The sequence below is a fragment of the Topomyia yanbarensis genome, chromosome 2 (genome assembly GCF_030247195.1).
Source record: "Topomyia yanbarensis strain Yona2022 chromosome 2, ASM3024719v1, whole genome shotgun sequence".
NCBI classification, from domain to species: Eukaryota; Metazoa; Arthropoda; class Insecta; order Diptera; family Culicidae; genus Topomyia; species Topomyia yanbarensis.
This window is the reverse complement of record NC_080671.1, coordinates 69,023,914-69,047,400: the sequence shown is the minus strand read 5'-3', so window position 1 is coordinate 69,047,400 and position 23,487 is coordinate 69,023,914.

Below are 23,487 nucleotides of genomic sequence, written 5' to 3'. Positions count from 1 at the left end.
AAATTTTTGCTGAGTTTTGTATGGAAAAAGTCAAAAAGCATGATAAAGTAAGATAAAGCTATTCATAGGGTTCTAGAGTACCACGCACCAAACCATCTTAGCTTTATTGTGCATAGTTTAGAGAGTTAAAAAAGTGCCTGTTCGTGAATTTTGGTTTGCACCTTTCTTTCTTATACGTTATTAAATTTGGTGTAAAAAATGTAAAAATCTTCAATAACTTTGAAACAAATGAGTATTTTTAAATACAGTCTTCGACAATATATGTAGTTTTGTTACCTACACATTTGTCTAGAACATAGTTTGCACGAAAAGTAACGATAAAAAAGTTATATTAAGAAAACTAGATTTAAGGGGGTTGCCAAAACGCCTTATAAATCGATAACCTTTACCCCTATAAGCTCAAGTTCTTCAACAAAATTCTTCACTATAAGCATTCCTAAAACTTTGTCGAAGATACCAACTTTCTATCTCGTCAGTATAAAAAGTTAATTTTTTTAGTTCAATCGTAGTAAGCCATGCCTAATTTCAATTGTTTTCAAATTGTGGGGAATATTCATACGAACAATTCCTCCAAAGACATCTTGGGAATATATTCGATGGTTTGACCTCTAGTGAATTAAGTTCACGTTTTTGGTGTTTCCGACCACTGTGTGGCGGCGCACATATTTAACCGGAAGTCAGCATCCTGATTTTCAAAATGGCATCAATGGTACATTTCTGTATTCTACTGACCGCCTTCTTTCAAATAATACCAACGTTGATGATGGTTTTCGCTGTTTAATAGTAACCAGGTCATCTGGGCCATCTAGGTTTTCAAAATGGTGTCAATCACAAATTTCCGTCCTCTGCTGACCATCAGCTTTACAACGACACCATTACTGATGATGATTGCATTGTTTTGTGTGAACCGGAAGCCGCCATCTTGGCGTCAAAAATCATTTACTGTTTTCTACTGACCACTCCCTTCAAATGATACCCACATTGATGACGGTTTTCGCTGTTTTGTAGTAACCGGGAACCACCATCTTGGTTTTCAAATTGGCGTCAAATATCCTTAATTGATTCCATTCGGAACCAGTTCTGGAACAATTTTAATGGAAAATAGTCCTATATGCGCCAATCAAAAAAAATCTACTTAAATCTATGATATATTTCATCACCCCCACTTGGATGGCGTCAACGGATACGAACGCTAGTAGGAACACAGAAACTGAACTAAATTCCTAAATCAAAATGAAAGCAAAAATAAAAGAAAATTTTCAGAAAAATTTTAACCTGGTAGTGTAAAGGTTAAACCCTCCTGAAGCAGAATTCTGGCGACGGAGCTTATCAAAATAGTTTTAAATTTATTTATCCTACAATTTCAAAAACTTTTTTCGATCAAAACTTCAATTAAAAGTCAAGGAGGTGTGGTTTTACCTTCAGGTTCATCAATGGAGAGTGCACTATACGCGGTTATAATAGAACTGAAAAGAAAGCATTTCGATTTCGAAAATAGCTATCAACTAGCTTCCTTTTAAAATTAATTTATTTCTTAAATGGGGTCGGGCATAGCGTAGTTGGTAAATTATTTGCTTTATACGCAGCTCATCTGGGTTCGATTCTCAACCCCGGATTAGAAATTTTTAAAAAAGAGTTCTCTAACTCGACAAAAAGGCGAATGACCCTAAGGTTAAAACCTCTATAATTAAAATAAACAAAAACTATTTCTTAAATATCTATTAAGTAACTGAAAACTGAAAGTAAAATTACAGCCTGCTATCTGACGGCTTTAAAACTTCTGGGTTATCTCGTACCACCAAATAAACATTTTCCTGTAGACAAATGTTTCAACATCCAGTATTCATGCTGCTGAAATGCATACTTTAATTGCGCCATTTGTCTTCGAACTAAATGCAATTTCCCAGGTCCCTAATGGCAGCAAATGCAGTGTAGTTAGGTACTGTACAATGTACATTGTACATATTCAGCAGAAGAGCCCGGATCCAATCCCATCCTTCGTGTCGCCCGTCCCTGTACTAGTTATGCAACTGTATTACTCGGTGTGCCATCATCAGTACCTATAATGAACTAACGATCTTGTCTGTATCCTGTTCAGTGTGTGTTTGCAGCAGCCCGTTCCCGGTGCTATTACCGCTTACGATACAATTCTTAATTTATTACTATGTTTTAATTGCCGCAAGGTTCTACTGTATCGTTTTTGTTGGCTATTTTCGGCAAATTTGAGACTAAGAGAAACGAAAGCAATGCAATTGAAAGACGGATAGGTATTCTAGAGCGAATCAGTTATAAACTTAGAACGGAAAACTAGAACTAGGCAGGCTCATATGGGCATGATCGAAAGGAAATGTGAAGAATTTTTTGCCTTCTGCATAGTAGGAGTTGGGCGTTCCACCCAAGTCTACCGCATGGTCTATGGTAGAACATAACTCATCATCATGTTTTACCGCCGACGCCGGCGTCGGCGGTAAAACATGATGATGAGTTATGTTCTACCATAGACCATGCGGTAGACTTGGGTGGAACGCCCAACTCCTACTATGCAGAAGGCAAAAAATTCTTCACATTTCCTTTCGATCATGCCCATATGAGCCTGCCTAGTTCTAGTTTTCCGTTCTAAGTTTATAACTGATTCGCTCTAGAATACCTATCCGTCTTTCAATTTCATTGCTTTCGTTTCTCTTAGTCTCAAATTTGCCGAAAATAGCCAACAAAATCGATACAATTCTTAATTTAATTTTTAATCATTTTCCTCCTATTCAAGCTTTCAGATGTGAGGATGCTCCCATGAATTGAACGGTCCATGCGGCTGAGGGTATGTTGGACCAAACAACCGAGCTGGTAGAATCTCCGGTCGGACGATGGTTGGCCACAGCCGGAAAGAGGCTTGCTTCGAAATAGGGCCGGACATGTTGTGTTCAGAAAATGTCACGCTCATGAAGCACTATCCCGAGATGACAAATGCGGATTGAGATTGGTATGCCAACTGGAGGGGCAGGGATGTAACGGCAACACCTCAGCGTTGCATCTTACAGCATGTTTTTTCACAGTGTACGGATTATCAACATGTTTTTTGTTAGTTGTATTTCTGGCGCGTTGAAGAAGATTATTTTTCTATGCTGTGTCAGTTCTTTGCGACAAAACTGTAAACGTATGTGCTAATTACAGCAATGTTCACACGAACAGAACATGAATAGATCCATGGCTGCTCCAGCAGCCGGGCATAACTTTTGCGCCGTGCCTGAATGATAAAAATTTCATTTGTTCCTGGCAAGCATTTCCCGTTCATTTTTCCACCCAAGGCATCAAAACTTCTCATTGTACACACACCCGTCTTCGCTCTTCCGATCACCTCCTGCGCCATTCCTTTCGCCGGGCTGTTCCACATAGATAGTGTCGCGTATCCTTACATTTCTGCTAGAGCATTCATTTTTCACGGTCTGTGACCATCGAAGAATACAACCCAAAGGGAATGGACGAGCGTGAGTGCGCTCCTGGGGGAGCTTCCAATTACCTCCCGACCCTTCGATAGCCTCCTTGGCGAAGGTAATTTGTTGTAGAAACGTGATTTTAATGACATTTTTTCCATTCGGTCGTTTCTCTTCTTCGGATCCTTCTTTTTTCGGGATAGTCTTTTCATTCAGGCTAGCCTCCTTCGTTGTTCATTTGGAGCAAAAATAACGTTGCCGGGGCTTGAACTCTCGAGTGGGTCGCTCCGTTAGCATAAGAATAATTTCTGGGAGCCACTTCTGGATATTCTTAGTGCGTGGTTTTCCGGGGATGTTCTTTTTTGTATAAAAATTCACCACCGGTGGGAGAAGTCGGCACAGTAAGTTTTGGATGGTACTTAAGGAAAATTTAATGCTGCCAGAAACTATGCCGTTTGATATAGTCAAGCTGGATTAAGGGATGTTGTGTTAGATTTTGAAGAGGTTCTAAAGACTGCACATTTTACCTAAGCTTACTAACTGGTTTATATTGAAAAAAATAGAATGTAATTCAAGTCGCAGAGTTTATATAAATATGTTTGCATACTTGAAACGGGTGGCTCTTGGCCAAAAACATGTTTTTGACTAGAATTATTGTGGTTAAATTAAAGAAAATAATATTGATTTTACTGTCCCATATCCAATAAAATCACATTTGATGGTTCCAGCCTGCGGAGGGTACGCTTTCCAGACAACATGTATCTTAACAAGGATTCAGGGAATGGGCTTCACAAATTTGTAACCTTATCTTCAGACACGGTTCACACGTAGAACAGTTAAGCAAATAACTCAACCCTCGATCCGTTCTGTCCAACTATAACACATGATATCTTCATCATTACCTACAGTTTTGTTCAACAGTAACAGTAATTTTCAAGACTAAAGGGTTGTTGGAATCAAAATACATCACCCGAAAACCGAACGTTTCCAAACTTTCAGTGAATAAAAGTGTCTTTTATTTATTTTGTTTATTTAAGGCACAGAGAAAAGTCTCCTGGAGCTGTGCTTCTTTCAATATTGCTCTACAGAAGGCATAAAACCTCTTCATCTTTTGTACCAACATATGACAAATATCCAAATCATCAATTTATTTTTTTATTTGATTATTTGATTTGATTAGCTTTTACTTTGGGATCATTCGCCTCTTTTATCGGATTAGAAAAAATACTGTGGGGGTTGCCATTGGGGTACCTGGGCAACCCCCACAGTAAGCGTCCCTTACCACGTTACTGCGGAGCTCTAGCGTGGCGGACCTTTCTTTCTCGCGCAACTCGTGGGAATCAACATGAATGAAGTGAATAAAAATAAAAATAATAAACAAACGGAGGTGCCGAACCCCTTTGCTAGAGGTGGTTTGGCGAGGTCTCCCCCCCCCGTGGGGAGAGTAGTGGAGCGACGAGTGCTGCATCCGATAGCACCAGTGACCCCCAGCAGTGGTAGAAAATAGCCCTACCAACGCGCTGGACGGGCCACTATCCGCGATGCGCTAAGTGGTGGAGCAGCTCGATGCAATAATCGAGTTCACTAGCGCGAAACAAAATATTAGCAAGGAGCTGAAACAGAGCCTGCTAATGCTCCGGAAGGCTGTTCGTGTCGCAAGACAGGAATAGCAGGCTTACGCCAAGAGGGTGGAATGTCGGAAGAAGTCCGACAGAGGAACCCAGACAGTGGCTTCCAAGAGGGAGGGAAGAGAGCAGGCCGACATAGGTACCCAGACAGGGGCCCCTTCCCCTTCTATGGAGCAGCCATGTCGCTCGAAGCGGCGGCTGAGTTACCCTCGAAGGACAAAGGCAAGCGCAAGACGGCGTCGAACGCTAAGCGCCCCAGGATGTCACCAGGCGAGGGAGAAAAAACCAACACCACACGGCGTGTAACCGTCACGGCCAAACGCCGTTTGGTCGAGGTAAACCGGGGCGAGAATGCCCCCGCTGGGCAGAGAGAAGATACCAGCAACTCGGTGCAACCGGGGCAGGGGGCGTAAACCCCTGGACGCTGGTTACCAAGAAGAAGCCAGCACCGAAACCGGATGTACCGCGGCCCGCGAAGAACGCCAAGGACAGAGGCGAGGCCTTGTGGTTAAAAACCGACAAGGACAAATACGCCGACGTCCTAAAGTCGATGAGGGCGGCCGAAAGTCTCTCGACCCTCAGGCAATACGTGCGCAGCGTGAAACGCACCAACACAGGCGAAATGCTTCTGGTGCTGAAGCGAGGCGCACAATCTAGTGCGGTGTATAAGGCCTTGGCCCAAGAAGTCCTGGGTGAAGGCGCCCAGGTCAGGTAGTTAGGGGCGGAAATGATTCTCCAGTGCAAGCATCTGGACGATTTCACGACCGCAGACGATGTCGTCGCAGCCGTTAAGGAGCAATGCGACGTGACAATCGAGCGGGCCTCCGTGCGTTTTAGAGGGGGACCCTCCGGCACCCAAGTAGCCTACCTCAGGCTACTGAAGGCGGATGCCAAAAAGGTTACCGTGAAAGGTAAACTGAAAATCGGCTGGTCGGTATGCCCAATTAGCATACCCCAGCCGTCTTCAGTGGATAGGTGCTATCGGTGCCTTGAGTCCGGCCATAAATCTTACGAGTGTAAGGGCACAGACAGGAGCAAACTATGTCGTCGCTGCGGCGAGAAGGGGCATAAGGAGCGGGGTTGCACTAAGGCGCACAAGTGCCTTATCTGTACCGCTAAGAAGCGAGCCCGTAATCATGCTATGGGCGGACCTTCGTGTCCCTTCGGTGAGGTAAATAAGAAGAAGCCGTGAACGTCACACAGCTAAATCTTAACCATTGTGCAGCAGCCCAACAGCTGCTGTGGCAGTCAGTCTCGGAGTCGAGGACAGATGTCGCCCTCTTATCAGACCCGTACCGCATCCCTGCCGGCAACGGCAGTTGGGTGTCGGACGGGTCTGGAATGGTGGCAATCTGTACAACGGGACGGTTCCCGGTTCAAGAGGTAATACGCTCCTCCGCCGAGGGTGTTGTGATTGCCAAAATCAATGGTGTGTTCTATTGCAGCTGCTACGCTCCACCAAGGAGGCCCATAGAACAGTTCAACCAGATGATCGACAGGCTCTCGTCAGACCTAGTGGGCCGGAAACCGGTAGTCATAGCGGGAGACTTTAACGCTTGGGCAGTGGAGCGGGGCAGCCGCTGTACAAATAGCAGGGGTCAAGCGCTAATGGAGGCGCTTGCGAAACTCGATACTGTGCTAGCTAATAATGGCTCCGCTAGTACATTCCGTAGAAACGGAGTTGAGGCGTGGATTGACGTAACATTTGCCAGCCCGAGTCTGGTTCCAGGCATGGAATGGAGGGTAGACGAAGGCTACACCCATAGCGATCATTTAGTAATCCGCTTTAGGATCAACTATGGTGTGCAGAATCCGAGGGCGGGAGATCCCTGTCAGGTACGCGGGTGGAAGTCTAATCACTTCGACAGCGAAGCTTTCACCGCGGCCCTGGGACTGGAGGCCAACACCGACAGTCTAAGCGGGGATGCGCTGGTAGCTGTTCTATCACGCGCGTGCGACGCCACTATGCCGAGAAAAACCCTGCCAAGAAACGGCAGATGCCCGGTATACTGGTGGAGTGCCGGGATTGCAGCTCTACGATCAGCCTGCCTCAGAGCTAGAGTAGGATGCAAAGAGCTCGCACCGAGGATGCAAGAGCGAACCGCCGTGAAGTGTTTCGAGCTGCGAAATTGGCCCTTAACAAGGCCATTAAAAGCAGCAAGAGAGCGTGTTTCGACAACCTGTGTGAGAGTGCCAACGCGAATCCGTGGGGTGACGCCTACAGGATCGTGATGGCCAAGACCAAAGGGGGCTCTTCACCTCCAGAACGGTCTCCGGACCGGTTAGCGACGATTATCGAAGTACTCTTCCCGTCTCGAGCCACAAGCCCCTGGCCACCTGCACTACGAGACAGTGCGGGAACGGCCGAAACGGTGGCTCTGGTGACGAATGAAGAACTACTCGCAGTGGCTAAATCCCTAGCAATGAACAAAGCTCCAGGGCCGAACGGAGTTCCAAACAGCGCTCTCAAGGCAGCGATCATAGCGAACCCGAACATGTTCAGGCTAGCTATGCAGAGATGCCTTGACGAGTGCCGTTTCCCCGATAGATGGAAAAGGCAGAAATTGGTGCTGTTGCCGAAGCCCGCGAAGCCGCCAGGCGACCCATCGCCGTACTGACCAATCTGTTTGATCGACACGACTGGCAAACTGCTCGAGAGGATCATCCTCAACAGGCTAACCCAGTTTGGCTTTCGGAAGGGTAAGTCCACAGTGGACGCTCTCAACTCAGTGATAAATACTGCCGAGATAGCGATCTAACGAAAAAGGCGAGGCATTCGATACTGTGCGTTAGTGACACTGGACGTGAAGAACGCATTCAACAGCGCAAGCTGGGATGCCATCGCGCTCTCGTTGCACCGGCTTAGCCTACCGGGGGGTCTGTACCGGATCCTTAAAAGCTATTTCCAGAACCGCGTACTGCTATACGAGACCGATGCCGGTTAGAAAAGGGGGTCTACGGGGAGTCAATCCCCGAGGTAGAACTAACTGCAGAACACGCGATAAACACGGTGGAGGAATGGATGAGCGCGAGAGGCCTGGAACTCGCTCAGCATAAGACGGAGGTAGTTATCGTCAACAATCGCAAGTCGGCACAACATGCAGTTATCCATGTGGGAGAAGTCGCGATCACCTCACAGCACCTACCGCGTGATGTGCCTCAGAGTGATATCTGCCTACCGCACGGTATGCATCCTACGTGATAGCGAGCATGATGCCAGTCGGGTTGGTCATTCGGGAAGATGAGGAGTGTTTCGAGGTACGTGGAAATAGAGGAGCCCGCGAGCGCACCAGGGTGACCTTGGTCGCCAGATGGCAGCATGAGTGGGACAACTCCTCGAAAGGTATGTGGACCCACCGGCTGATACCTAGCATATCAAGCTGGGTAGGAAGACCCCATGGGGAAGTTCACTTCCACCTGACACAATTCCTGTCAGGCCATGGCTGTTTCCGACAGTACCTCCACAGGTTCGGGCACGCGGAGGTCCCAGCCTGCCCGGACTGCCCAGGTGTAGACGAAACTGCCAAACACATACTGTTCGTATGTCCTCGGTTCGACGTCGAAAGAAGAGCAATGCTTGACGTCTGTGGCTGGGACACAACCCCTGATACCCTTATTCAGGGGATGTGTCACTCGGTGGAGAAGTGGAACGCAGTCTCGACTGCTACCACCCAGATTGCCTGTGCCTGGGACTTAGCTATCGATGCTTCATTGCGTGACAGAGGAGTGAAAGGGTGAGCATCCAAGTCAGTCTCACATGGTATGGTAGAGGCTAGCGCAAAAGTAAGCCTAGCAAGGAATGAAAAAGGTGAGCACAAAAGTCAGCCTCATGTGGAGTGTTAGAAAGTGAATCAAGGTGCGATAGAGAGAGCACCCAAGTAAGCCTCATACAGGACGTATGAGCGCGTGAGCGAGAGTGAATGAGTACATCAAGTACAGCCATCCCCCCCAGAAGTAATACCGAGAGGTAGTTCCTGGGGGGAACGATGGCGGAGCCCAATGGAGTTTAGTCGGTATTAATGGCAGCGTCACCATTCGAGCCCGACACGCCCCCAGTACACCCCGTATGGTAGCTTGGACACCTACCAATAGCACGTGTACTGGGTTAGGACGTAAACATCTTCTCCATTGTAAAAAAATACTTCAAATGCCAATAACGGTGCCGACTACGTCCTTACGGTCATCGGGGAAGGAAAGGATTGTTAGTGTAACAAACGCTGTTATGGAAATTATTAATTATTATTGGAGACCGTGTATATCTCTGCATCTCCACGTTTGCCACAAGAAGGAGTTTTTGTTTTTAGGATGGGATAAGGAGATACACAAAAATACGAAATGTTGATGTATTACCTACTTAAGGAAGCCCACTGGTAGTATAAACCTGCGTTGAAGACCCCCATCCAAGATCCCTCTTCTTTTCATTTTCTGACTACTGTTGTTCAACAATTCATTCTGAACATTTCATTCAAACGTACGAGGTCTCTGCGATGAATATATTCTCATTTATTTGAGTTTTAAATGTCAATGTCGGTGGGGCACTGGCAGTGTTGGAAAAAAATAATAAATTTCTGCATTTGGATTGAACCATAAGTTTTAAAATCTTTATAACTATTTTTTGAACACTCGTAGCTAGTTACCGTCTTCGACAAAGTTGTTAACCAAAGTTTGAAATATGGTTTTATTATGCTGGTTTTTCATATTTAGTGAAATACCGATCTTTACTAATGCAAATGCAAAATAATTGATTTTCCCATATAAGATCCCATACAAACTTTGAACGCAATGCGCAAACCCGGGAAGCAACCGACAACCACTCCCAAATTTTGCACAGGCATTTGGGACCACAAAGGAACTCAAAAAGTGATGTGCCCGGTAGTTTAAATCATTTTGAAGTTTTCCTATGCAACCGCGAGCCACTCTAGTTTGCATAGAAGATGTCAAAAATAACCTGTTCTTCAATAATTTGGTGCAGATATTATCGAGTGAATCATTCATTAAAAAAAATTGCAAAATGTCATTAATTTAAAAACAATTCCCATTCGTTGTGTTCGGTATTTATTCAAATAAACTGACAACATCTGTAATTTATTACAGTCGTGGCAGTTGGTTTGCCCGGTCGGTTAGACCGCTTAGATAAAATTGGTTTCAATATGCGACAGCGCGGTTAGTTGAGTGTGAAAAATCACTCCCAACAAAGCGCGCTGCCAGTTATCGGCAAAAATATTGTTACTACAACGTTAGCTTTTATGCCCCCTAGAGGGTGGTCAATATGTTAAATGACCGTAAAACTCGTGCGATCGTACATTTTTTTTGTCCAGGATACTTTCCGTAAAAGGATATTCCTTTTGTGTGGCTTCTGCAGCGACGTCACATACAATCTATTCCAACCGGAGCAGTGCGGTGCCCGGCCCGTGCTGGTGTGGCGAACGAAAGCAATTTTATTATCCCACTCTCTAGCCCAACCAACGGCACTAAAAGGCACGAATATTATCTGAAACAGTTTATCCCCCTGCGTCGAACGAAAATAAATCGCCATCCCGGTTTAGAAGGTAGGCATCGGAGAGTCAGTCTCGGCGCTGAATTATGCAAGTTTCCTCGTGCGTCGGTGGTCATTTTGGTGTTACACTTTTGCACGGATGGGATAACATAATGTAATATATGTTACAATATACCTACATACAAACCAGTCACTGATGTTTATGGCAGGAATACGAACGCTGAATAGATTGGTCTGCGGTACACTTTAGGTGAAGAAAACGGCCAGCTCTCGCTACCAAAAGCCATCAAACGCTTTACTGGGGGCGATAGAAGCGTGCCAACCATCAAGGATAATGGCGTGGTCATCGAAATGAATGGTGGTGTTTGGTTGGTTTGGGCTACCGTCAATGCCAATATTGTTAAAGGTAGGGAGATGAAGAGTTTTTCTAAATAAAATGACATGAATAAAGTTGATGAAGATCAATGGAACGATTTGGTAGAAGTTTTATTGTGAGATCTGAATATCGCACTTATACGAAAAAAAGCGATTTTTATCACCTACGCTGCCCTTTTATGCAATTCTGACGTTAGCGCCAATAAGAATATTTTTCAGAAAACCAATTTTTGTGTTTCGTGATGTTTTCAAAAGCACGAATAATGTTTCAACTATCTGTTCTGTACAAAATGTGTACAATCCATCGTAGATAATAGCCAATTGCTTAAATTTTCAATTTTTGTCAAAAACCTTGTAAATTTTAGCTAACGTCACTTTTGCAAAAAATAGCGATTTCATTTCACTGTTTTTATGCAATTCTGACGTACGTATACAATCCAAAAGTACCGGGTAAAACGTGTCGTATATTATCAACCGTTTCAACTGAATTATCTGCAAATGATTATTACTTCCTTCAAGTTTCCGAGGCTATATGTGGTGGTCTGGTTAGATGGTCGGTTTTGGATCTATACGGATGTTCCGTGGGTTATGTCCGAGGGCCATTCAGTACATTTTCATTAATTTTCCAAAGTTTAGCTGCAAGTCAGGCATTATTATAAAATGTATTGTATATTTTATCCTACATTTGAACGCTATAACTTCATTTTGGTATCATGTAGGCCTCTTTCAAACAATGTGGAAGCAGTTCTGGGCTGGAAGTCCTAGTGAATATGGAATGCGCTACCCATGTTTGTGAAACATTTATACTTGAAGATACCTGCCATGCGGCACATTAACGATGATCTGCAGACATGTAAAGTCATCCGGAAACACGGAGAAACTTTACAGCCCGGATTTCTTTTCAACGGACACATTTTTAAGTGAATATTCCTGTTACGAGGCACATCAAGGTGCACCAGCTCGGTTTTCTACGAACAATGCTATCACATGTAAAGTCATCCGGGATGAAACGTTTTTGTTAAACATTTCTGTCATGCGACATATCAAATAATATCAACTCTATAATTTATGGACAATGCAAATTCAATGCCAAATAGGGACACTTTATTAACAATTCTGGAATATGGAAGTTCGGACCAAACAATTCTAGTAATTATTTCTGTCATGCGGCACATCAAATTCTGTGATCTGTGAAAAATACAATCATATTTGAAGACATTTGCATACAGTGTTCCACTTAACGACTAATCCTGGTAATTACGGTTTCCCGCTTCTTTGGTAATTTTTAGTGAATATTCCTGTTACACGGCACATCAAAATACATCATATAGGTTGTCTATAAAATATTCAAGCACATTTGAAGTCTTCCTCGTACACGGTTATTCTGGAGTTGATTGCATTTTTAGTGGATCAAGCGTGTCGAATAACAGGTGTATTCAGGTACAAACGTTTCACAGGTATGGGTTACTCATTTTGAATCCACAAAGTCTCTCAGATGGTTTCAAAATTAGTTTAGAGCCTTTATATATACAATTTATTAATTTTCATGTTATATTAATACCAGTTTTCATGCTATACTTTGAAAAATTAATGAAACTGGCTTAACATTGCCTCGGACTGACCCCATGAAATTTTCGTATAAATTTGGAGCCGGATATGTGAACAGTTTATGAGACTTGAATAAATTCCATTTCATTTGCAGGTGTTTTGGTTGGAATTGGTTTTGAAATTAATTGGTTGGGTACCAATTGCGCACTACAATGATGAAATATAGAACAACAGCGGTCAAGGTTTTGAACAAAAGTTTTCACCAAGATACATTCGTACATTATTGTGGTATGAAAAATACATGTTGAAAAAGACTAAGCTTGCTAGCATAAATATAACACCACCCTAGCCATTTTCATCACAAATGGTGCTTATCTAGCTCCCAACATTACTTATGATACAACAGATTAAGAATAAATTGTTTTGCCTTGTTAAATATACCTTCAATACTATATTGCACCGGTACGTCACTTTGGTAAAAAAATGGCGCCTACATCACTTTGTTTTTCTCGTTTTAAAAGGCCATTTTGCATAATATTTTAAAGACAATTACACTGAAAGACGTGATTTTTGTGGAGAATTCAAAAATATGAAAAAATGAAATTTGACCAAAATGGCGCTTACGTCACTTTTGCATACAAGGGCAGTACAGGGGTTATATTCTTTTACCCAAAGTAAATTAATTTATTTGAAACAAGATAGCTTCATTAAACTAAGTGAAAGAGATTTATACTTAACTTGCAGTGCTCCGATTTTAATAAAATTTTCAAAAAAAAATTCCTCAACGTATGTCCTTTCAGAATATCTGATTTAAAAAAATCGATTTTGTTCATCCTGACAAAAATTTGTAATCCCTTTAAGTAGGGTTACCAACCGTCCTTATTTTAAAGGACATGTCCTTATTTTCGAGGTTTTTGGAAAGCGTCCTTATTTTACTTCAAATGTCCTTATTTTTAGTCTCAAACCTTTGCATATACAGGGTGGTACAACATGATGGTTTTTTTGATGGGCATGTCATGTTATTGTTGTTTAGTATTGTTTGCCACCACCGTATGCTCACTATTTTCAAATTATTCAACTATATTTCGAAAATCAGCGATCTGTGAGAAATGTGTTTCGTGCACTCCGACTATAATATAGTCGACATAATCGGCCAACTGACTCCACTATTCGCCATACAACCAAAGAGTAAAAGTTGCAGTTCTCGTTTTTGGATGATTAGCGAACAAATCGACCACATCCCGATCAGAAACACATAACAGAAATATTTCAAAACTATATCTCGCATTGTTACTTGCTATAAATTTCTGTTATTTTAACTACTAACGAGACCAAATTTATAACACAATATGTTACAAAAATTGTGTTCTGTTATAATCTTGTTACTTCATTCTGATCGGGATCCAGCACGCATTGAAGAAAACATAGCAGCGGTGACATTTCCAAGCATTGGAAACCAACATTACTCGACTAATTGGCCAGATACCACTTGAAATACTCGAATCCGTCATCAAAAATTGGACCAGTCGAATGGATTACCTCAAGCGCCAACATGGTCAACATTTAAAAGAAATTGTTTTCAAACAATAAATGGCAAAAATGTTCATTCGATTGACAAATAAACATTTTGCGATTTACTCCATTTTTCAAATTTTTGCGAGAAAAAAAACGTCATTCTGAATCACCCTTTATTAAATTATTCAGATCAACTTTATTCCAAGAGAATCAATTTCAATTGTCAATTTCAAATACTTCCAGCGATTGTTTTTGTTAATGCATACTCTGTGCAACTCATTCCAACCAAAAGTTCTTTTACTCAGAAGTAACCAAAATTGGTTAGATAGCTCGATATAAGGTTTGGCCAAAATGGTTATCTTCGTTCAATATTGCCACTACACCATTCCAATTTGTCTCGATCAAGATTCAACGTCCCAGTTCAAATGCTGGAAAATAAGCCAGAATCCCGACTTTTTCAGATTTCTGGATCAAGTGACAACTGATTCAGGCTCCAATTCCGAATAGATTTGGCAGGGATGTCCTTAATTTGCTCTCAGTCCAATTGGTAACCCTACTTTAAGGGGAAATTTAATTAAAGCAAAGCATAAACACCTGTTTTTTTGTATATCTATTTTCTATTCCTTTATTTGCACTACATTTCTAATTTAGTATATTGGGTAATCAGTCAAAAATGGTGACTTTTCACCCTATTGTTTACAATATTTAGTTAATTAATATTAAGATATGCTTTCGCAGTTAAAAGATTTTTGCAGTAAGAGGCTTTAAACATACTTGTCATGTGAATAAGGAGCTAAACAAATCTTATAAACTAACTTATAAAGTATAAAGAGAGCTAATCGTTGCAATTGGTGATTGCAATGATTTTTATCGGAAATTGCTTATAATATTGTTCGTCATAATTTCAAATGTTTCTATAGTCTGAGCAACTCGTATGTGATAAACCAGCGAGGACGCTTCAAAATAATTTTCAGCTTTTTGTTCTGAATCCTTTGAAGCGTTTTCTTCCTAGTAACACAAAAACTTTCCCAAACCTGCACTGCATATAGCATTGTCGGTCTAGATATATATTTATAAATTAATAGTTTGTTCTTTGGGCAGTGCCCAGAATTCCTGTTTATAAGAGGGTATAAACATTCTACATATGGGTCATTCCATGCGAAGTGATCAAGGCACGTGTAATCGACCTCCACGGATTTGAACAAAATTTGGAGGAATTGTTAATCTAAGGCCAATATATAAAAACCCAAATTTTTGTGACAATTGAACCACCCCTCGGGTCATGGGAGCACCCCCCGTTTTGGAAAATTGCCAAAACCCTTGATTTTCTTTTGATCATATCTCCGGTTCTATTTACTCTAGAATCAAACCACAAGATGGCTTTTGAAGAAAATTGTTCAAGGAGTCTATAAAAAATATTATTTTTTGCCGACAGTGTTGCCAACTATGCAATTTTTTCAGTTAAATATTAAAAGTTAATTTTTCTCCCAATACGTATATTTTAATTTTGAAAATTTTAAGGCCATCGCGTTCCTCAGACATTTTTACATAAAAAACACTTATCGTCCCAATATAATATGAGCGCATCCTGAGATACACCGTGACATCGGTAAGACGCGATGTTTGATTCTGCGATTAGCTGTTACGATTCCTCCACTTAATTCAACAATTCGATTAAATCGATGAATAACAAAATTAGAGCTACTGTTCAATTTATTATTTGGTTACAAAAAAGTTTTGATCACAACGGTTATATGCACATCATGTACCGGGTACACTCAAGAAGTTAAAAAATTCATCTTCGCACGTTGTTAAGGTTGGACAGAGAATGCGCAAAATTCGCAAACGAAAAAAGTAGTTTTTTTCCACACCGTATGTCAGATCTTCATAAAAATCAATCAGCGTATGTAGAATGTTGTTACAGTACTGCTGATTAATTTTTATGAAGATCTGACATACGGTGTGGAAAAAAACTGCTTTTTTCGTTTACGAATTTTACCCTTTCTCCGTCCAACCTTAATGAACGAGTATTCCAATTCAATATATTTAAATGCTTATCTATAGGCATTATTAAAGCATGGCAATATTGTTAGCAAAATTCCCAGCTTGAAAATCGTCAAATACGGAGGTAGAATTGCTAACATTGCAGTCATCAATTGAAACATTGCTTGCTGCAAAAAATCAATTTCTATTCCGTGATGGGTTGGAGCAAAAGCAGCGTTGTGTGAAAATGAAATTTGAGGCGTGGTAGTTATCGTTCTTTTAGCCGTGTTTCCGCCACTGAATCATAAGAAAATGCACCATTGCACAGTGGTCGCTATGGTACCAAAACATGCGTTTAATTAATTGTGCTCTAGGAGTTCATTTCAGTGATTTGGTATGTTAGGAATACTTTTTCAGAAGGAAGCCCTCTTCTTTTGATGTATACTGAGTTTCCAAAATGTAATGATGTTAAGATAAAGCGCGTTGTATGTGGGAGGCACCCACGAAATTCCTTTTTTATTATAACTATTTTTCTGCGATTTTTTCACTTCTTAAAATGTTCTATTATGTTGTTAGCATTAATAAATTACGAATATTTTTCGAAGATGTCAACATTTTATATTTCAAAAATCAAGAATAATATAATAAAGTGGACTAAAAATACCGCCATTTTGATCGTCAATTACTAAGAGAATTGAAAATATGTGGAAGACATTTCGATTCTATGAGAAACTACAAAAACGAATACTAGTCACAACGGGCATCCACGAGCCTCTATATAAAATTACTTTCCAACAATGCATGTTTTCAATTTTATAGCAAAATAAGTAGAGTTGAGAAAGTCTTCTCAACATAACTTTTTTGGTGATTTTTTTGGTCGTCAAATGGTGAGATAACATAGTTCACACAAGTCTCCTATCTCAGAACGCTACGCAAGTCTAACTATATTCTATATAATTTGGTCCTTAGACCGGCGACGCTGGGTGCTATCAGCCTTCTGCATATAGTAGCCGAATGAGAGGTTGCGCACGGATCCAGGTGCGAAAGTACGTAACGTATCGTAAAAATGAGAAGTTGATCGGAGATCAGCCCCAATAAAAATTAATGATTATAGGTATTTGTAGGTAGGTTGGATCATTTACCGCGTCTGTATGTATGAATCTAATTTCAAGTTTCGTTATTGCTAACAATCCCGTATATCAGGTTTTCAACCCTTTGTATTTCCTTTTTAATGGTCGTTGTTTTCTCTCCTGTATACGCGTAGTCTACAAATAATCCGAAGTGAAAAATAGAAAAGACTTTCCTTGATTTATAACATTTCGTTATATAAGAACAATTTGTCTGTATAAAGTATTATCACTCGAGTGTTTTCAACCCAATAAATATATCGTAGAGAAGAAAAAGCGTAATCTGTCTAAAGACTGTTGCAATACACAGTGGTCCGATCAATTACACAGATAAGATTAGCTTTTCTAGGCAATACTCTCACGGCCAGCTGTGTAGAGTTCAAATTGCCTTTGTTTAGAAAACATAGGATTCTCTCGGCAGCCGGCTACTCAAAGTTAAAAAACAAAAACTAAACAAGATCTTTTCTTTTTCAAGTGATCGTGTACTAGAAGACTAACTGAATAACTACAAAAATAAACCATGCTTTACAGGTCGCATCGCTTGCTTAAAGCGAATCCTAGACCTACCAACACCTACTCCGCAACACCTATGGAAGACTATGATAAATTAAAAAATCCCAAATTTCGGTCTACGTGGTTTATGAACGGTCCCTTATCCCTTATCCTTTCCCGTGAACGATGCAGATAAGGGCGGCCGGCAATGGTGGCTATTAGAGATGGTCGGGTTTCCATTTTTTGGATCCCGAACCCGACCCGAACCCGAGAGCCTTAAAAGTGAAAAACCCGTACCCGACCCGAGCCCAAAATTATTAAATATAAAAAACCAGAGCCCGACCCGAGCCCGAACATTTAAAAAATTGAAAAATCCGAACCCGAGAATGATTTGTAAAACACGAACCCGAGAATTTCAAAATTCAATAAACCCGAACCCGACCCAAACCAGGAAATTTATAATTTTGAGAAATCTGATCCGACCCCAATTTGTTAATACACAGAATCAATCAAAGATCCCGAATAGTTTAAATTTCAGCACTCGAGCTGAATCCAAAGCTCATCTAAGAATTATAGAATCACTCGAACCTGAAGTAGCACCATACACGATATATCTGCCTATGACAAAACGAATTACTAGTGAGTGGAATTCGCATTTATATTTACCATTAATGAACGTCGAATTTGTAATGTTTTGTATAATTTATTGCATGTATTAAATAAGCCTTGGCAATTGGGTCATTAAAAGAAGAATGAAATTCTCCTTTTATTACATAAACCGATGGAGCTCTTTTTTTAAATATAGCATTATATATGTTCAACTCTTAAAACTTTTGAATAATTTTTAATTATTTTTTTAAGAAAATGTAAACACGTCCTCGTTTGACACTATCGGTCTTCGTTGACAGTGGATTTAGCTCAGGTTAGAATTTTGTGCAGTAATCCTGGTCGTAATAATTCAATTTTATAAAATAATTTCTATTCGACAGTTTACACGACGTCGCCCTCGTTACTGGTTGGTGCCTGGGCTGCAACGACATTCAAAGTATATCGAAATTTATATTCCGTAGTGGAAAGTTGAACCAAGATTTTCTGACTAATTTCCTCTGACTTGTTTTATTGATGATAATCATGAAAAATAAATCTCATAGATTTTAGATGCGAAACACGTATTGTTGAATACTCTCTCATGAGTGCTTGCTTAAAAAATAAAAGAAGTTGCACAGTTTGCGAATCGGAAGACAAGAAATTGTATACATGAACAAAAAATACAATATTTGAGCATCAGCAAATATGACGAATTCTAGCGATTCAAAGGTGGTAAAATTTAGTACGGATATATGTGTCATCCATTCGTATCACGCAGTAAAATTAGTTACTTCAAAAAGAGAGTGGGTGTTGTGCAAACGTAAACGTAAACAGTTTCAAGAAATGTGTTCAAAACCCGAACCCGACCCGAATCCAAAAAAAATCAAATTCGAATAACCCGAACCCGACCCGAACCCGAAAGTTGAAAATTTCAAAAACCCGGACCCGATCCGAAACCGGTCGGGTTCGGGTTTAAAAACCTATCATGCTGTTGAGGTTTTAATATGGATCGGATTGGTATGAATGTCTGTGACGTATCCGTAGATTTCGAAGGTTGTTTATTAGTACTGGTTATAGTAGATTTATTTTCTTTAGTTGTTTCGGCGCATGGTTTACCGTGGTTTTCCGTCTGGTTACAGAGCAGGCATGTGACAGTCTGCCCAGGGTATGTTCATAGCGTTTATTGCATGTACCGTAAACCGGGGTGACATTGATCACTTTTCGAAGTAATCATTACATATTTTTAGAAGCAACACATTTTTTTCGAGTTTAATATTTTTAAACCATGTACTTATGTATGGAGAACAAGATTGGATGGTTCTACCTAAAATTTTCCGTTTTCAGCTATTTTTTCAAAAATGATTTCATGTTGAAGTTCGTTTTCGTGTTCCGGGGTGACTTTGATAACCTGCATGTTCACCCACATTAAGTTATTGATGTCAATGGTTTTCATTCAAATGTTTGTTTAAACTAATTCTGGAAAGATGCTCATTGTTAAATAGATGTTATTTAGTATTATTCAAAGTATTTCAATGTACTGTAAAATTCTCTTACTCAAATCTGAGATTTATTTGTTTTATAAAAAATAGACACTTTACGAAGCTTCGTAAAAATCAGGTGAAGTCAAATTTCGGTTTTTTGTAGTATTTGTACCCAAAAACCGAAAAATATACTCAAAAAGTAAAACATATCAGTATTTTATAAATTTTGAGTAAAAATCAATTCAAATTAAAATGATTCGGTAGACTATTCTGGTTTAATAGGCGATCTACGAAAAAAGTTTCGAGTGATCAAAGTCACCCCGATGATCAAAGTCACCCCGGTTTACGGTAGTTAACACCTTGACTAGATGATCTGCTCTCGAAAGTCAAGTAAGAAGGTATAGATTGGTTAAGCCGAAGAATTGTGCTTCGGTTAAGGAGTTAAGCGTTAATAGTACTATATGCCTCGTGTGATGGAGTTGCATGTGTGCCACTTCTGTAAGCACAATTTTCATTTTCACCTTCATCAACTGTTCTACCTCGTCTACCGTAGGTCTGCGAAAAGTCAATCGCGATTGGGTTCTCTCGCAATGGGTGCAATTTATTTTTTGATTCACTCATTTCACTCGTTGGGGCCCCGGAAATTTGCGGTGTCTGTAAGTTACTCGTACAAGCTAGAGTGAAACGGCTCGGGTAGTATTTCTGGTGTGTATGCTGTTCACAAGCGATGTAATTCTTGACTTCTGATCTGTACGAAATGAGGAAACAGATGGAGACAAAGTCCTTTTGTGCAACACCTTTTAATTTAACGTCATTGAAAGCCAATGCCAATACACCCACCTTGTCAGTGTCAGGCTTCCGTGAGCCTCAAATAAGTGAATCAGTCACTTTTGAATGCATTCATTCTTGTAGATTGGTTCTTTGGCGCTTCCCAGATGAGATGAACAGCTGAACCATTATTTTAGGATCCGCAGATCGCTTGTCATAAGAAATTATTGGCGAATTTCGCCAGCTTGTTTTGTCCACTTCCTGCAGAAGTGTACACTTCGCATCATCATCATACCCTCCGCGGAATTCAACAATTCTATTAAATCGAGAAATGACAAAGTTAGAATTACTCTTCAATTTAATATTTGGTTTCAAAAAAGTTTCGGTCACAAAGGCTATTGCACATTATAATATAATAAGTAAAAAAATCATCACCGCACGTTTTTAATGAACTATATTCCAATTTAATAAATTTATATGATTTAAAGGCCATTATTAAACTTTTGAAGTCATTGTTGAACATTAAATTCATTGCAATTTTGTCAGCAAATTCCCAAATCCCCCCCCAGAATTTAGCATTGCAGTCATCAATTGAAATATTGCTTGCTGCATTCTGGTGGCGCTTCGATTCGGTGCCTTTCGTACTAGCTATGCGAAGATACTTTCTATTGTTTTGCTCCAAATAAATAGAAAATTGAATCAAGAGCACTGCCGAATCTCTCGGAAGTGATTTTGTGTTTCTCCCATAGTTTACAAAATTTTGCAGTGAAATATAGTATATTTAATAGTAAATCGAAGTTAATCGCTCGGTAGGTCGTTTCTCCTGTTGTGTTATGTGTTGGTAGGCAAAAATATCGTTGGAATAGTGTAATTTGACGTAGTGATTTTATCGTCACATCACAATTATTTTACTATGTATGTGCGCGACTCGAGCGAGCTACCAAAAAAATGTTCCCACTTAGCATCGACAGCGCCATCTGAACTTGACTAGTTGATGCAACGATTTCACTGATTCCCAGTTAAACTCATTCCGGAACCGGTTCGGATATCTGAATGGAGTCAGCACCCGGTCAAAAAAAAATGCGGACGGAGATCGTCAGGCGGTTTAAATAATTTGACGTTAGACTCAACTCGCCTGTGCTAATTGCCCCTAGGAACAAATGCTATTTGCGAATGCGATTTGAAGGCAATTTCAATACTTAGACGACAAATTTTCTGGCGGCTGCAATGGACTTGGTTGTTTTTGCATTTTTCAAATATGGCGGTTAGTGTTATCCACATTATTCATATTATTTATCTTATTATTTCAATAATTTTTTTTATTGTTTTATTCATGTTATTTGTTTAATTTGTTTTAATCATTTTATTAAATTGTTAGTTTTTCCCAGTTCATATATTGTTCAGTTTCTTCATTTTATTAATTCGGTTTAGTCAGTTCTTTTAGTTTTTGGATGACAGTTAGTTAGCTTGAAACAATTTAGTTTACTCTCTTAATTTCATAACTTTTTTAATATTGTCTGATTTTCATTTGAGCTAAATTGATTTGTTTTATTAATTTGATTTATATGGATCATTCTATCCATTTTATGAATAACTTTTTTTTGCTTCATAATTGTTTAGATTTTTGGTTTGTTTTGTTATTGTTTTTTAATTTATTCAGTTTATTATACGTGTTATACGTGCAGGACTCGAGGCTGTGCTTGTCTCACATATAGTTGCTTGCCAGCTTTGCGTGCGTTTGGCAATTTAATGAATAATACAATTATATGTATGAGAGGTGTCTCATCCCACTGATGGGTGGATTAAATCGGTTTTATGTATACATATGTGTATATATGTATATATGTGTATGTGTTTATGTGTGTATATGTACATATAAATGTTCAAAAACTGGTTGCATTATACACGGGATTGTTTTGTAGTGTACACATATAATCTATTAATGTGAAAAACTGATACTTCTGGATAGAAGTCAGATCTTCCTCCAATTACAGCTCCTTGGAGATCTCCAATAGAACAACTTACACAAGTCCAACAGGCAGTGACACCAGACTAGGAGAAACGGAAGCGCTGAGGAAAACACGGAGTCTATCGGTTCTTTTTTATTATTTCCCCTTTTCTTTCTTAAATAAGCAGGAATTCAAGAAATGTGGATGAGAGTTAAAGGAGACATAAATGGGAGATAGGAATGAAGGTAGAAAACTGAAAAAATGGTAAGTTCTAGTACACATGTGTTATGTTATATATATACAAATTGAACCATTATAATAAATACGCGTCGATTTCCTGCTTAAATGGAATCGAAAGTTTTACTGTAATGTTACAATCCAATTGATACAAACATTACAGTAAGGCGAGGCTAGTTGATGGAACGATGACCTCGGAACTTGTCTGGCACTGTACACGAAATGGGTCATCGGAAAGTCAATTGAGCTAACACCTTCCTAAATCCGTGAACCAAGAATTTGCATGCATCTTTTTTCTGTAAATCACTACCAGCTAGTGGGAGATAGGAAGGTTAACACACACACACACACACACACACACACACACACACACACACAAATAAATAGAAAATTGAATCAAAATGTTGGATTGACGCTTCGATTGATTCAATGCCATCCGGGTCTTGCAGTGCTTTGTTTACTGCCGCTACCATTGGTTCATTCTGTTGGTTGGCTTTGAACGTCATGATCACATGGGATATGATGCAATGTGCGATTCTGAGCTACTACCGACCCAATTCTCTCACACACTAAAGATTTAAAAAGAAATAAGCGGGACTTGTTGGGATACAGTTTTTAGAATAATTTTATGCTCATTCCAGGTGCTGGGACTGGGGTGCCTGGCCCTAGCTTGGTGTGCCGATGCGTAAAGACTGTACATATTGATAAAAAGTCGAGAATCGAAGTACGTTAACATGATTTCGTGTAAGACTAAGATTCCAGTGTACAGACTAGTTTGATTTGAGAGGGATTAAGGGAAACCCGCCTACTACATCACTCAGAAGTAACAATTGAGGTTTTATAGCACGCTACAAGTGCAATCTAAGCTTTA